Genomic DNA, 15,477 nt, shown 5'->3' with positions numbered 1-15,477 from the left:
TCTATGTAAGATTTGTTCAACAATTTGAAGCTATGTTTGAATAGTCAACATGTGTGTATGGATATTATGACTAAACACAAGAGGCTTTGACACATGACACAAAGTTTCCAAATGTATTTTATTTGAAGTACTTGGTACCTTCTACCACTAACAAAAAAAAACTGAGACTCATCCAAGCAGCTCTTCTTTAAATATTGACAATCTTGTGAATTGTCTGCATTTAATACTTGTTAACCATAACATGTTGTCACAGGTCCAGACATTAATCCTCTTGATAGGTAAAATAAATATTTTATGTGTCCTGCTCTTATGTAATGTAATCCTCTATGTAATAAACCAAATTTAAGATTTACTGTACGATTATGACAGGCAGTGCTACCTGCAAATAAAGCCTACACGTGGATTTCAAACATACTAAGCAGGGCTCCAGACCAACTTTTTTCACTAGGAGCACAGTGGCCCCCAACTGAAAATTTTAGGTGCGCAACCCGAAAATTTAGGGGCACATACCGAAAATCAACATGCTAACCAAATATTCACATTTCTACTAAGTAATACACTGTATTACTAATAAATACTTTGATGATAGATGCAGAAAGTACAATGTGCTGTTTTAAATTCAGTGTCACATCACAAAAAAAAGGTCAAATTTACTGGTCGCACATGTGCAACTGGATGTAAAATTCAGTGGACACTCTCAAATTTTGGTGGCAAAAGTCTGGAGCCCTGATAAGGGTCCTAAAAAGTGCATTAATAAATGTATTACTACTAGAATTGATACATTGACAAAAGCATTCTTTTGTGTCAATTACAGGACTTTTTTATAGAAAGCATCTGATTGGATGAAAATATTATTTAATGAATATTTTTGGACCATTTTCCAAACATGACTACTGCAAATTTTACTAATGCATATTTGTGTATGAATTATTTATGCAAATGACACTATACGTTTACAAAGCAAATCGTCACGTCTTTCAATGATTTCCTTTAATTCCAGGTGTGGTCAACACTGACGAACCATCATGCGTTGACTTTCAATTTAATGATGTTCAATTTAAGGAACATCTGGGAGAGGCATTCATGTAACATAAGAAACCAAAAGGAGGATATTTTATGATGCAGGTGCAGTGACACTTTGAATGGGTCATTATTTGTTAAATAATAAAGAGACACACGTCAGTATCTAACAGCTATAAAGCGAAGTTAAATTGTTTTGCTTTTAAAGAGCTGCACCCAGACAGACAGCATGTGATAATCCAGTCTTAGTGTGCGACTGCAGTAAGCCTGTGATGCAACAATAAGCCTCACTGTTTTGACCGAAAGCCCACATGAGCACCGCTGGCCCACGGCAAAACACAAACCTAAAGACCTTGCTGCTTAACCTTGTGGCATTTACGGTTACGATAAGCAGAACAGTAGAGCGATGCAATCTTGTACATTTCAATGAAAGCTTGATGACTTTCGGCAACAGTGACCATTGGCGACAGGAAGTGGGTGTGTCCAGCTGCACAACCAAGTTGAGAAAAGTTAACTTTATGCAAATGATGAGCGACTTTCGGGAGTGACTACCAATTGGGAGTTACAGCATTTACTGAGCGGACGGTTACACACATATGTTTATAATTGTTATTAGGACAACCACAATTTGGGAGGAAAGCCTCCCAACAACCTTATTGAAAGAGATGGTCGACAAACAGCAACAAAGTCGCTGGCGGTGTGCATGCAGAATAATTCAAAACTACGTAACTATTACTAACTCTCAGACCTGTGCATCGGCAGCAAAGAGAACTAACTTTTTATTGATTTAAGTGTCAAAACAAATTTTAGCAAGGACTGAATTTTTTTATACCAAATACCAAGGAATTGCATTAAGTACCTACAGTATAAGGTAAATTAGGAAGAGATATATTAACTAAGAAATCGAGTACTTAGCCGTGTCGTTAAGAATGATTCTGACTAACTAGCAATTAGTTAGGGCTAATCAGTCTTATTATTTGGATTTGAATTAAACCAATCTACCTTTCTATGTAACATACTTAAAACAGTCTTGAAGAAAAAATTAATGACTAACTTTTAAGACAAGTCTTAAAGTTTTATGCAACCGGCCACTGCACTCTAAAAAGTAATTCAGACGACCTTTAGTCATTACTTAAATATATACATTGTTGTGAAATAAAAAATCAAGTTCAGAGATACTGTTAGACTTTTTACTTGTGATTGTTATTTTATCAAGCTAGGATGACACATAAATTATGCCTATTGATTAAATGTATTATCATGACTTGTCAGAGTTCAAAATTTTCAGTTAATCAAAAATAATTTAATTTTAAGTTCTGTTAATGTAAAATACTATTTCCGCGCCATGTTCAAGGATACGATTGTGGTGCCACAGCTGAAACTCGTTGAAGTGTAATGTGGTGATGAATGGTAAGTAATTTTATGCTTAATTGCACATATTTGCACTCAGGATTCTGTTAGTGATAACATGTACTATAACCTAATACTGAGATTTGAGCAGTGTTGATAGTCTGTTTGCTGAGGTAAAGTTAGTTAATGTTAGCCTGTAGCTAACGGTCGTTCAAGGCCCTATGAATTCCATTTTTTCAACAGAAACACTCTGACAGCATGCTCTTTTTGTCTGTGAGAATGTATTTGAGGAACCATATTTCATTAATAAGGGTTTATAAGCTCATATTTATGTTAAGACAGTTAGTGTGATAAATAATTCAGGGACGTGCACAGGGGGGTTGCTCAGGTTGCCCGGGCAACTGCCCATATGCCCTTCTCGAGTCTCGACTCAAGTTGCCCTTCCGAGGTGGAAAAAATGTACTTTTACTTCGTTTACACTATGCAGCGTTCCTTCGTTACTGTATTTTAATTAATTACGAAATTTGTATTTTATTTTTAATTTTCTATCTTGTGTTTCTGGCGCATTCGCGAATTAATGACTCGTTTGAGTCGATTCCTTACAAAGTGTTGCAAATAAATGGGTCATTTGAGTCGATTCTTTACAAAGCGAATGGGCCAAACGTTTTAATTTGGTTCGCGAAACAGTTTGAATGAATTGTTCAAATCGCTGCAAAAACGGAATCGTCCGAAGCTGTTTTACTCGTAACCTATGTAGAAACACGCAGAATATAACCAGTGTTGGGTGACGTGGAAATGAATTTAACAATCTTTTAACTAAAAGCAAAACTTCACACATGTACCCGCCATTACATACGCGCGAGTCCTGTTCGTCGTCAAACACAGTTAAACGCGTGCAACCTCTAGAAACACTGTAGCACAGATTGAAGAAAATCCATCGATGATTGACGTCTGATTCGCTGCATAATGTACTGTATGATGTAAGTGATTCTCACAAAACACACGTGACATGACAACGTATGAAAACATGAGTTTTGTCTAAAATCATTTTTATGTAAGTGTAAACTGTCAATGTCCTTAGACCATCTTAGGAGGCTCTAACTTTATACATATGCAAAACTGTTGTCAGTTTACTTGTCTGATATTTCAGCTATAAGCTACATCAACATTGAGACTTAACTTCAACGGGGCCAGTTTTAAACCTGCTTTTAGCCTCTTAACATCCTTGATGTGACATTTTAAGTGCCCAGCCCATGAGTGATTCCCTCAATAGTGAACACAGTGAATCTGACTGCAGTAGATGTGAAAAATATGTATAAAATTGATGTTAATTCAGCCAGCCACATATCTGTATTTACATCCTGTTTTCGATTTAAGTCCACAGTAGTCGATTGTCCAAATCCCACGCGTGACTAAGCTACGGTGGAGACTCAGATGCGCGTGAACTCGACAATCGACTACTGTGGACTTTGACTGAAAACAGGAAGAAAATACAGGCATGTACGGTGGCTGAATCAGCATCACTTTTACCCATATTTTTCACATCTACCGCAGTCAGACTCACCGAGGTTCACACTTAAGGTAATCACTCATAATAGCTGGGCACTTGAAATGTCACATCAAGGATGTTAAGAGGCTAAAAGCAGGTTTAAAACTGGCTCCGTTGAAGTCGACAAGGTGCAAATTTTAAAAAGAGGACTACACAGTGTAGGCAACACAGATTTTTGTCATTGTTCTGTGTACTGACAGCACTCCAAATTTACAAATAAATGAGGTCAATGTTTAAATTCACCAGAGTTCTTCTTGAACATTATTCACCATTTACTAAAAATGATTGAAACATGTAAAACATTTTGTGTACAGGATGCATAATGTCACAACCAGTTCAACTCCGAGTGATTCTTGCGGATCATGATGTCCGTAAATTAGTACTACCATCTGGAATCCCTGAGACAGTGGATAACCTTCACTCAGTCATGGTAAGCCTGAATTTCATTTGGAAAAAAATCTGATCATTACTGGTGTCTGTATATATTTAAAAAATTGCCTACTGGGAAACACAGGAAAATGTCTTTATTATAGGCAGGGCTCATCTTAACTCTTGTAGAGATCAACCATAATAAGTTCATGTGACTTAGAAATGTGTTTTATTATGGGCAAAAACTTCTTCATCTAACTTAAAATATTATGTTAGATCAACTTTATTACTTGCATTCATGTTGAAAATAATTAAGTTCATATTACTTAAAAATGTGTTTCATTGTGGCCTAAAAGCTACTTCTCCTTACTTAAAACATTGTTTTGGATCAACTTAAATATGCGTTTTATTGTGGCATAAAAGGTAATTCACCAAACTCAAAACATCACTTTGAATTAATGTAATTCTGCAAGCAGTCTAAAGTCAAAAATTCTAGTGGAAACGGTTAACATATTTTTTTTTGTTGATTCAATGTTTTATTTTTTAGAGTGTGTAATAAGTTGAAAATAAGTTGAAAGCCAGTCCATTAAATCATAGTTATGGTGTTTTCTTGAACAACGCTGTCACATAGTTATAACTAACTAACCCTTCGCTATGTATACTTTGTTAGACTTGATGAGACTATTTCTAGTGCACTTATGTATTGCTGTTCTTGTGTTGCTATAATTGCTTCTATTGTTTACCTCATTTTTAAGTCGCTTTGGACAAAACCGTCTGCTAAATGACTAAATGTAAATAATAATTACATACAAGTATTTAGCTCTCATACCACTCATTACTACGGTACACTCTTAGAAAAAGTTGGTTAAACTTAAAATTTTTAGTTAATTTAACATTAAAAAAATGAAACATTCGAATTAATTAACATTTTAAGGCAACCAGGTAACTTACTTTTTTAAGCTGAACCAACAAATCGTTTTTTGCAGTGTACTGGCACAACATTTTCCTCACAGAGGAAAATTCAAAGATTTAGCCAATTTACAGAAGCTAAGTGCATATAACCTGAAAACAAAACATTTTCTTGCGCTAGTTTGATGTTTTACGCGTGTACAATCTGTATGATGTGAGGGGTGTGACCGGGACAGTACACTAAGTTCCTCCAGACATCCGAAAAGAGTGGACAAACACAGGACTATTATCTGTATTTGTCTTCTATCCAAACTTGTGACTCAGGAATGAGGGAAGAGAAATGGAGGGTAAGAGAGATCAGAGAGGGTGAAGAGGAAACCCAGTTTTTATCCGCACAAACATGGAAAACAAAATCACTCTGACCTCTTCCTTCTTCACACAGACTTTTTATGGTAAAAAGCACAAGATTTGATATGTCAGACTTTTCAACCAGTCAGTTTCAACCACCAAACCTTCATGCTAGGTCAGAAACCTCTACTTCATTCATCTATTACCAGTCGAACCCACTTTGGAGTGATATTTCATCCCTTTAGTATGTGCACACTGACAGAAAGATGGTTTCTTTACTCGCTTCCAGAGCTTTCTCTGTCTCACGCTATACACAACAATGAAGACACTGCCTACTGTTCACTCAACCTGGTTCACATGACATCATTGCTCAGAGAAAAACTGTGTCTGAATATTTCTTAAAGACCTGATATTTACGAAAATGTTTTTACTTCCTAAAAAGGCAGGTCGTTGTTGAATTTGTCACACTATTGGTTCATGCATAAATTGCGAGCATTCACCTTAACAATGCTTCAGGCACCATTTGAAATACCTGCGCCCATCCCAGAGTCATGACTTTTTACCATCCTACATTTTATTAGTCAAAAATGCATGTCTTGATCCTTTATCTGCCAAAATATTTGGTCTTATTAGAGAGAAAATCAAAATTGCAAACGTTCTAATCTGAATTCATACAGTTGGGTACAGATCTGCTCGTTCTATTGAGTTACATGCCGGTGTCTTCACAGACGTGTGCTGTCAATTGAACTATTAGCATGAGACTCAGCAGACCTCAAAACACAGAAGCACATGACGGGTGAATAAATGTGCACAATCGCACACTTAAGGAGCAGCAATGTGTGCCTAACCAATAAGCAGCTGAATTATTCCACACACAGAAACCAATATTATGGGTGTATTTTGTGCCAAACTGTAAGAGTCAGGCTTGACGTGTAATCGATTGCACAGTTAGTATCAATTCAAATCACATTTTCTCTAAGGTAAATAATTGACAAAATTACAGTGAGTGTCAGACCATCAAGAAGAGACAAGATAAGACAGGCTTACTGTTAATTCACACCTTTTTTGTCTGTACACTAGAGGGTCAATGTGTTAATTATCAGTGCACACTAGGAAGGGATTAACAAATAAAGGCAGCTTTCAAAAAGATCTTTGTGCAAACATCTGATTCATACTGCACATAGTAGATCGGCGATACACAAAAGTATCGGGGGTGGGGAAATAGTTTACTCATTTATTTGTTTGTCCTTTTTTTACTAATTTATGATTAGTGGACGAAAAAAGGCTGATTTAGACGTCACGACTGCAACCTTCTTAAACCTTATGCCATTAATCCAAACGTGTTATTGATGCTCAGGCGCTTCAAGTGTGAGAAGGAGCCCGTGTCACGCGCATTACAAGCTCTCGACAATTAAAAGCCCACAAACCCACTTTTAGCCTAGCTTAGCATAATCCATTGAATCTGATTAGACCATTAGCATCGCGCTAAAAAATAAGCAAAGAGTTTCAATGTTTTTCCTATTTAAGGCTTGACTCTGTTGTGGTTGCATCGTGTACTTAGACCGACGGAAAATCAAAAGTTTAGATTTTCTAGGCAGATATGGCTAGGAACTATACTCTCATTCTGGCGTAATAATCAAGGACTTTGCTGCCATAACATGGCTGCAGCATGCGTAGTGATATTACACACTACCCGAAAATAGTCTCCTTGGTAACTTTCAATAGCAGAGGACTATTTTCAGCTGCTGCATAATATCATTGCGTTTCCTGCAGCCATGTTACATCAGCAAAGTCCTTGATTATTATACCAGAATGAGATTATAGTCCTAGCCATATCTGCCTGGAAGATCACAACTTTTAATTTTCCGTTGGTCTTAATACACGATGTAACTATAGAAGAGTCAAGTTTTAAATAGGAAAAATATTGAAACTCTTTGGTTATTTTTTAGCATGATGCTAATTGCTAATGGTCTAATCAGATTCAATGCATTATGCTAAGCTATGCTAAAAATGGTACCGCCAGACCCAGAGATCAGCTGAATGGATTCCAAAACGGTAAAAATCAGATGCTTAACTCTAGGGGAGCTGGAAAATGATTTTCAAAAAAATTGAAGTGTCCCTTTGAGTCCGCAAAATAGTCGTTTTTCATAAAGTCAGTATAGTCAGGGTACGCAAATGTATGCGCACAATCTTGCAATGCATCTCATGGGCTACATATTACTTTCTCCTGTATGCGCATGCGAGACCTAGGCGTACAGTGTACATGGGGTTTCAAAAAAGGTGGTGTGCATACAATACGCGCGCACTCTTCTGATGACGAAAATTGCGTCACATAAAAAAAGGACCATACTCAAACATTTAGGTTTAAATTGTTAGATTTCAGATTAACATATAAATATTTCCATTCTGTAGTAGGTAGTTCTTAGTTACAACATTGACCAGACTAATTTTGTTCTGCAAGACTAACCATTCAAATAACTTTCCATTCCACAGAGTCATAAAAAGTTAATAATACACCAGGAATATTTCTGTCAGGTTTTGTCTGTTGTTCGTGGTCCATCAATCCATCCATTACAGGAAGAGAGTGCAGACTGAAGGAATTTGGGGATTATGAATGTGAGACGACACAAATCAACAGTGGTTAATCTCTGCTTGTTTTATCCCGGCCAACAAAATCTTAGCAAACATCCACATCTGAAGAGCTAAACCGAACTGACTTTACAGTATGTGACGTAAGTGTCTTCACAGAGAAAGGCAAAGAGATCAGACAGGCAGGATAAAAAGAGGTTTCTCAAGTGGAACTGAGCTGACAGGAGGGAACGAAAACATTCTGGCACTCCACTGCCAACCAAAGCAACATTTCGGCTTTATGACAAAGCATATATGGATCAAATTTGTCACCCTTCTGTAATATAAAAGAGCATGGTTGGTTTGACCTTCCACCCCATGTGACTATGCCCAAACCTTAACACTGTATTTATCCCAAGCTCTCGCCATCTCTCACGCTATACAAAACAATGAAGACACAGGCAGGCTACTGTTTTCTGGGCTCTGCTCATATGACATCATTGCATCCAAGTTAAATCCCGAGTTTGTTCCCATTTTCCCAGGATCATATGGAGATGAGCCACTGGAGTGGATGAACTAATGCTGTTGTTTCGGTTTTACACAACATACAGTAGATATTCCTGTTCACCACCTATACTTTTCACTAACTATATAAAAAGTGTGCTGTGGTTTGCCAATGTAATGACAGGGTTTTTCCTGCATAGAGATTCTGGAGGCGGCCGCCTCGCCCAAATTTAGCGCAAACAGGTTTCCCTGTCATGTGTCTTCACGGAAAACATGAAAAATCCTTGCACTCTGTGTAATATTATCATTTGAAAGTGCAACTTATGGAGTTTCCTCCTAAGAGATACAGTTGTGTTCAAAATTATTCAACCCCCCAATGCTGTTAAGGGTTTTAGGGAATTTAGTGTACATTTGTAATTGTATTCAGAATGAAATCCTACAATGACTTCTTAAAGAACCATATGCAACTAAAATGACATCAATTGTTTTTGTAATATAGTAGTAAATGTTTCTTTTGTGAATTCTTCATTGACACAATTATTCAACCCCTTAAAGAACTACCACTCTGAAGAACAGAGGTTCATTGAAGTGTTTTCAATCAGGAACAGCAATAAAGCCTAATAAGCACCAATTAGGCAGCTTTAAAATGACTGTGATACTCAACTCCTTCTAAACATTTACTGGTGTGGTTACAAACATGGTGAAGTCAAAAGAATGGTCCAGGAAGACAAGAGAAGAGGTGATTAATCTTCACAGGAAGGGCAATGGCTATAAGAAGATTGCAAAGATGTTAAACATACCAAGAGACACCATAGGAAGCATCATTCGCAAATTCAAGGCAAAGGGCACTGTTGAAACGCTTCCTGGTCGTGGCAGAAAAAAGATGCTAACTGCGACTGCTGTGCGCTATCTGAAGCGTAGAGTGGAAAAAAGTCCCCGTGTGACTGCTGAGGAACTGAGAAAAGATTTGTCAGATGTGGGTACTGAAGTTTCTGCTCAGACAATACGGCGCACCCTGCGTACTGAAGGCCTCCATGCCAGAACTCCCAGGCGCACCCCCTTGCTGTCTCCAAAGAATAAGAAGAGTCGACTGCAGTATGCCAAAAGTCATGTGGACAAACCACAGAAGTTTTGGGATAGTGTTCTGTGGAAAATTAGAACTGTTTGGGCCCATGGATCAACGCTATGTTTGGAGGAGGAAAAACAAGGCCTATGAAGAAAAGAACACCTTGCCTACTGTGAAGCATGGTGGGGGGTCAATCATGCTTTGGGGCTGTTTTGCTTCTGCAGGTACAGGGAAACTTCAGCGTGTGCAAGGTACCATGAATTCTCTTCAGTAACAGGAGATATTGGATGACAATGTGTTGCAGTCCGTCACAAACCTGAGGCTTGGGAGACGTTGGACCTTTCAACAGGACAAGGATCCCAAGCATACCTCCAAATCCACTAGAGCATGGTTGCAGAAAAAAGGCTGGAACATTTTGAAGTGGCCATCGCAGTCACCAGACTTAAATCCGATTGAGAACCTCTGGTGGGACTTAAAGAAAGCAGTTGCAGTGCGCAAGCCTAAGAATGTGACTGAACTGAAGGCTTTTGCCCATGATGAATGGGCGAAGATACCCGTAGATCGCTGCAAGACACTTGTGTCAAGCTATGCTTCACGTTTAAAAGCTGTTTTAACTGTAAAAGGATGTTGTACTAAGTACTAAGATTGAATGTCACTTGGGGGTTGAATAAAACTGATAATGATGTGAGCACAGAAAAGACATTTGTGGTTATTTCATTATAAATGTTATGTTATATTTGTCTGACCTACACATGCCTCTTTGATGTAATTGTAAAGTGCGATCTATAGTCGTGCGTAGGTCCTACGGCGCAGCTACGGCGTAGGCTATCCGTAGCCTGTGCGTAGCTCTGCGTAGCCTGACGCGCACCTCACAAATTTTCTAACAGCGCGTCGGCTCTACGCGGACCGTAAGCGCTGTGATTGGTCCACCAGAACCCCTCCCGTCAGGTAAAAAAACTGCGTCATAGGTATTTCCGTTTGAGACGGTGAAAACAAAGACGAGCCAAGTTGAGGAGTGATTTAACTTAAACTGAAACATAAGTCGCTGTTTATTTACTTCCATCATTGCTGTTCTTCTCAAATTATACACAACAAGTTGCTATTTCTTCTTCGTTTGTGGGTTTACTTGCTTAGCTTCTTCTTCTGTGACGACTTCTGCTGCTACTGTGGTTACACGCGTGATTACTGCCAACCAGCGGTTTCGCGTGTGTTTGCACGTCGACGCGGACGGCGACGCACAAGTATAAATGAAAACCGACGCGGAACCTACGGCGTAGGACCTACGCACGACTATAAATCGCCCTTAAGCAGGATGACTGAATGATCAAAATCAATGTCAAACCGGCCAAAACAATCAATTTCAGTTGGGGTTGAATAATTTTGAACACAACTGTATATTAGCTATAGTCCGTGGATGTTTTGCAGACACAAGTTTTTTTCTGCATGAAACTGTTCGGTGGGTCAACAAACAACGTGACCAGTAACGGCTCGAAAACAAATGATTCTTTAAAAACAATTATTTTAAACCGTTTCATTTTAATGAACGGTTGAAACAATTCAGTCACCAAGCGAATCAATCAGAGTCAGAATCAGTACATGAAACGCATAACAGAGAATGTGAAAGAGCTTTTCCCCGCATTTATTAAGACTTATTAGTCATTATTATAATTCGTAGTGCAAATAATGCAAATAATTGACGAATTGCTGACAAGTGACAAGTTCATTATCTAAAAAAGACTGGCATGAGGTGATGCATTTACATCAAAGCAATGATAGAAGCCACAGTTGCTAGTTTAAAGGACAAGTTCGGTATTTTACACTTAAAGCCCTGTTTTCATGATGTTTATGATGAAATAGAACGTTTTGACTGAAATTTCGACATATGCGGCTGCCCCGAGTATTTTCGGGTGTTTGTTGTTTCACCTCCCACCTCTACAATGGGTGTATAGGTGCCCGGTAACAATCCTTCCTAAAATGCATTAAACTTTTCGTTTACAAAGACGTGAAACTCAGCGAGTGGTCAGGGGTGTTTCACTGATATGCTCACACAAAAATCACTGCAAAAGATGCTTTCCAACAGCTGTTTCAGCATTCATTGTGTAAACTTGTGGACCTATTTTTCCAAACGCTTTACACCCGTATATTCTTCCGTTGAGAGCTTGAATAATAGACACTCCAGCCCAGTTGGTGGCGATAATCCACCTTTGCCAATTGTAAGAATACAAACAAAATTCCTGGCAAATTTCAGTCAAAATCTTTCTATTTCATCATAAACAATCTGAAAACAGGGCTTTAAGTGTAAAATACCGAACTTGTCCTTTAACACAATTTAGCTATAGATTAAAATATAAAACTTTTTCAAAACAAGACAAGCTTTTGCTTCATCCCGCTCCTTTTCGGACACATGAAGTTAATGGATATTTTGTTTTGTTTCATGTGGTAACACAATTATTGTATTTTCAATTATTGTTTTTTCATATTTTATTTTATTTTAAATTTGGTTTTGTTTGAAATAAAAATAAAGAAAAAAAGAAAGAGAAAGAAAACTAACACAACAAATGTGGGGGCAGCTGGTTCCAAAAAACTAATTAATAAAAAAATTTAAGTTATAAACCTGAGGCAGCTGGTTAAAATCCAATTGGCTGATAAAATGGCATTTACCAGATAGGTGCAATTTAATTTTCCACTCTATATGAACATAAGTAGTATCGGGGCATTTGAGGACTGGCAAAAGCACCATTTTGAACTCTAAACTACAGACATCTACGCACCAGTCTGGCACAGCAATGAACCACTGAAAGCAACAGACTAAGGAAGAGAATGAGTATGAGAAAATGAGAGTGAATGAAAGAGTAAATGAACGGTTACATAACGATCTGGCCTAAATCCAGAGCCCTACAGCAAGGTACAGACAGGGGTACATTAAAGGGATAGTTCACCCAAAAAAGTAAATTCTGTCATCATTTACTCATGTTGTTACAAACCTGTATAAATGTCTTTGTTCTGATGAACATGAAGATATTTTGAGGATTGTTTAACCAATCCGATCAGAGGCCCCATTGACTTCCATAGTAGGAAAAAAGAAAAGGGGTTCTGGGGTCTCAGAGCAAAGAAATGTATACAGGTTTGTAACAACGAGTGTGTAAATTATGAAATAATTTTCATTTTTGGGTTTAACACAAGTAGTCCCACTGTTAGATGCTGGAAAGATCCTTCCTACTACCTTATTTCTAGAAAATCCTTAGGACGTTCAGGAAAAACATCTTGTACAGCATTTCTTTACATAACAAGAAGCATCACACTGTTTTACTGTACTGTAGTCTCTGTGTACTACTACGTTTTCCTTTTGCACCTCCATCTTATAGATAAAGCTCAGATAACAAATTATTTCATCGTACAGGTTTCTTAAAACAATCCCCATGTCTGCAACATGTAATCTTTTTTACTGTAGTGAAAACTGTCCAAGAACTGGCCTCTTAGTTAGGGTGAACTTAGGGGCTGTTTACACTTGGTATTAAGATGTGTTTTCATCGATCGGATCACAAGTGGACGAGAGAGACACATTACGTTTACACCTGGTATTTAAATCCGTCTCTTTTGTCCACTTTCGACCGCTTCTGTGCTGAATACTATGAGGGGGTGGTCTGTGAGACGGTGGGCGAGTCTCTCTGCTGTCATTCAAACCCGAGCGGGAGTAATTATGAGTTTATATGGACGCAAACTAATATTATGTCGGAGTGCACTGCTTGTTTAGCAAGTAAACATGCTGCACAGTGTTTTGTGTTTAATACCTCAGATTATATAAATGGGCGGAGAGAAGGAGGTCGCGTGTGGCTGTTCGAACGCATTCAACCACATGTGCGTTCCGCAACTCCAAAGCGATCCGATCGAAAGTGGTTTCGACCACCTCTGGATGTGGTTGAAAGTGGTCGAAAGTGGACGAGCTCAAAACGTCACTGACTGAGTTACCAACCAACCAACCCAACTAACTTGACTGACTGACTGACTGACTAACCAACCAACCACAGGACTCCAGACTTACTTTTTTCACTAGGAGCACAGTGGCCCCCAACTGAAAATTTTAGGGGCACAACCAGACAATTTAGGGGCACACACAATAAATCAACATGCTAACCAAATATTCACATTTCTACTAATTTACACTGTACTTTTACTAATAAATGCTTTAATGATAGATGGAGAAAGTACAATGTGCTGTTTCAAATTCAGTGTCACATCACAAAAAAAGATCACATTTACTGGTCTCACATGTGCGACTGGATGTAAAATTCAGTGGCACACTCTCAAATTTTGGTGGCAGTCTGAAGCCCTGGTAGGTACGCGATATGTTTTTATTGAGATGGATTCAGATATTCTACTTTGATGAAACATTGTGTTGCTTATGAAATTTGTGTTCGTTTACGGATTAGCGTAATGATATAGTTGATATATGACTACGTCTACACAACTGAAAGTGTGTTTAAACTTATTCTGATGTAAACCAGTTGTTTATGTTGGTTATTTTGGAAGTGTTATTCACTTTGTACTGCAAAGTTTTCTCACTAGTGAATGAGACATGAGATGTGACCATCTGATCTGTGCGTGTTCATGTCTTTTGAAAGAGGCGTGACTTTGGATGGCGATTTGAATGGAGGGTGGGATCGGCTACCGTTAGCATTTTTCAAAATGTGATACCCTACCTTTAAAGCCCTGCATTAATAGGCTTGTTTAGGGTAATATATCCCCCACACCCAAATAAGACATGTTTCTTAGCCACATGAATACTTACTAGGGCTGCGTATCGCCACCAATTTCCTGATACGATACGTATCCCGATACAAGGGTCCCGATACGTTACGCATCATGACTATTTTGAATTACATTTTTTGTTCAGTATTCAGTAACATTATTATCTGTTTATTGTAGATTAACTAAGCAGTGTTGTAACAGTTGTGTTTTTGCCATTCCTTTATTAGCTTTTGGGGTAACATAGAAATGCTTAAAATCCCAGAGTTAGTACTTACGTTTTTTTAAAAGCAGTTTTACAAAGATAGTGCCTTACTCTAGGCCAGGGGTCGGCAACTGGCGGCCCGCGGGCCAAAAGTGGCCCGCCAGCAATAGTTTCTGGCCCGCCGGATTAATTTGAAATCCGTTTTTTAATTTTTTTTTAATCAGACTTTTTTATTTTACAATAACAGTTTACAAAAATGGCCCCGTGTATCATTCCTTCATTCGTTTTTTCAAATCAAAACCAAAAAGAAAATAAATAAAAACGACTTGTTTTTCTATTATTTATTTCCTGAACTAAAATCCAACGACTCGTTTTCTGAATGTGCGCTCAGATCAAAAATAAAAAAATGAATGAAAACGGGTTCGGACAAATTTTAATTGAACACCTTAGCAGACATATACCAATGAAATAAATTTAACAGATCAGGTACTAACAGATTACATTTTAATAAGGGTTTTAATAAGGGTTTGAATAGCAACCATGCTTTCCTGTAAGTCTCATTCGCTTACAGTCCGACTTTTGAACTTTTTTCATTATTTTTTATTCGCGTATAACACACTGACAAATAGCAAGAATGTCCTGAAAAAAAATGCGTATAATAGCTATCTTAACGGGCCGCTTTTTCTCGTTCTCTTTCTCTACCAGCGCATCCGCGATCATAACTGTCATTAGAGTTTGAGCATACTTCTAAAACACAATCGATCAAATAATTGCAGAGGTATGACTTCATGAATCATTTGCAAATTTACTAAGTAAATCATGTCAATTCATCACGCGTGAAGA

At 38.0% G+C, this 15,477-nt stretch overlaps 1 protein-coding gene across 6 annotated transcripts in view; it reads right to left on the bottom strand.

Moving 5' to 3' along the window:
• The window catches only part of spire1a (spire-type actin nucleation factor 1a), a 54,989-nt gene that overhangs the window by 27,144 nt on the left and 12,368 nt on the right, over positions 1-15,477 (bottom strand). The gene's annotated exons all lie outside the window — the stretch shown is intronic.

The sequence above is a fragment of the Misgurnus anguillicaudatus genome, chromosome 20 (assembly GCF_027580225.2).
Source record: "Misgurnus anguillicaudatus chromosome 20, ASM2758022v2, whole genome shotgun sequence".
Classification (NCBI taxonomy): Eukaryota; Metazoa; Chordata; class Actinopteri; order Cypriniformes; family Cobitidae; genus Misgurnus; species Misgurnus anguillicaudatus.
This window is presented reverse-complemented; position numbering and strand designations above follow the sequence as displayed.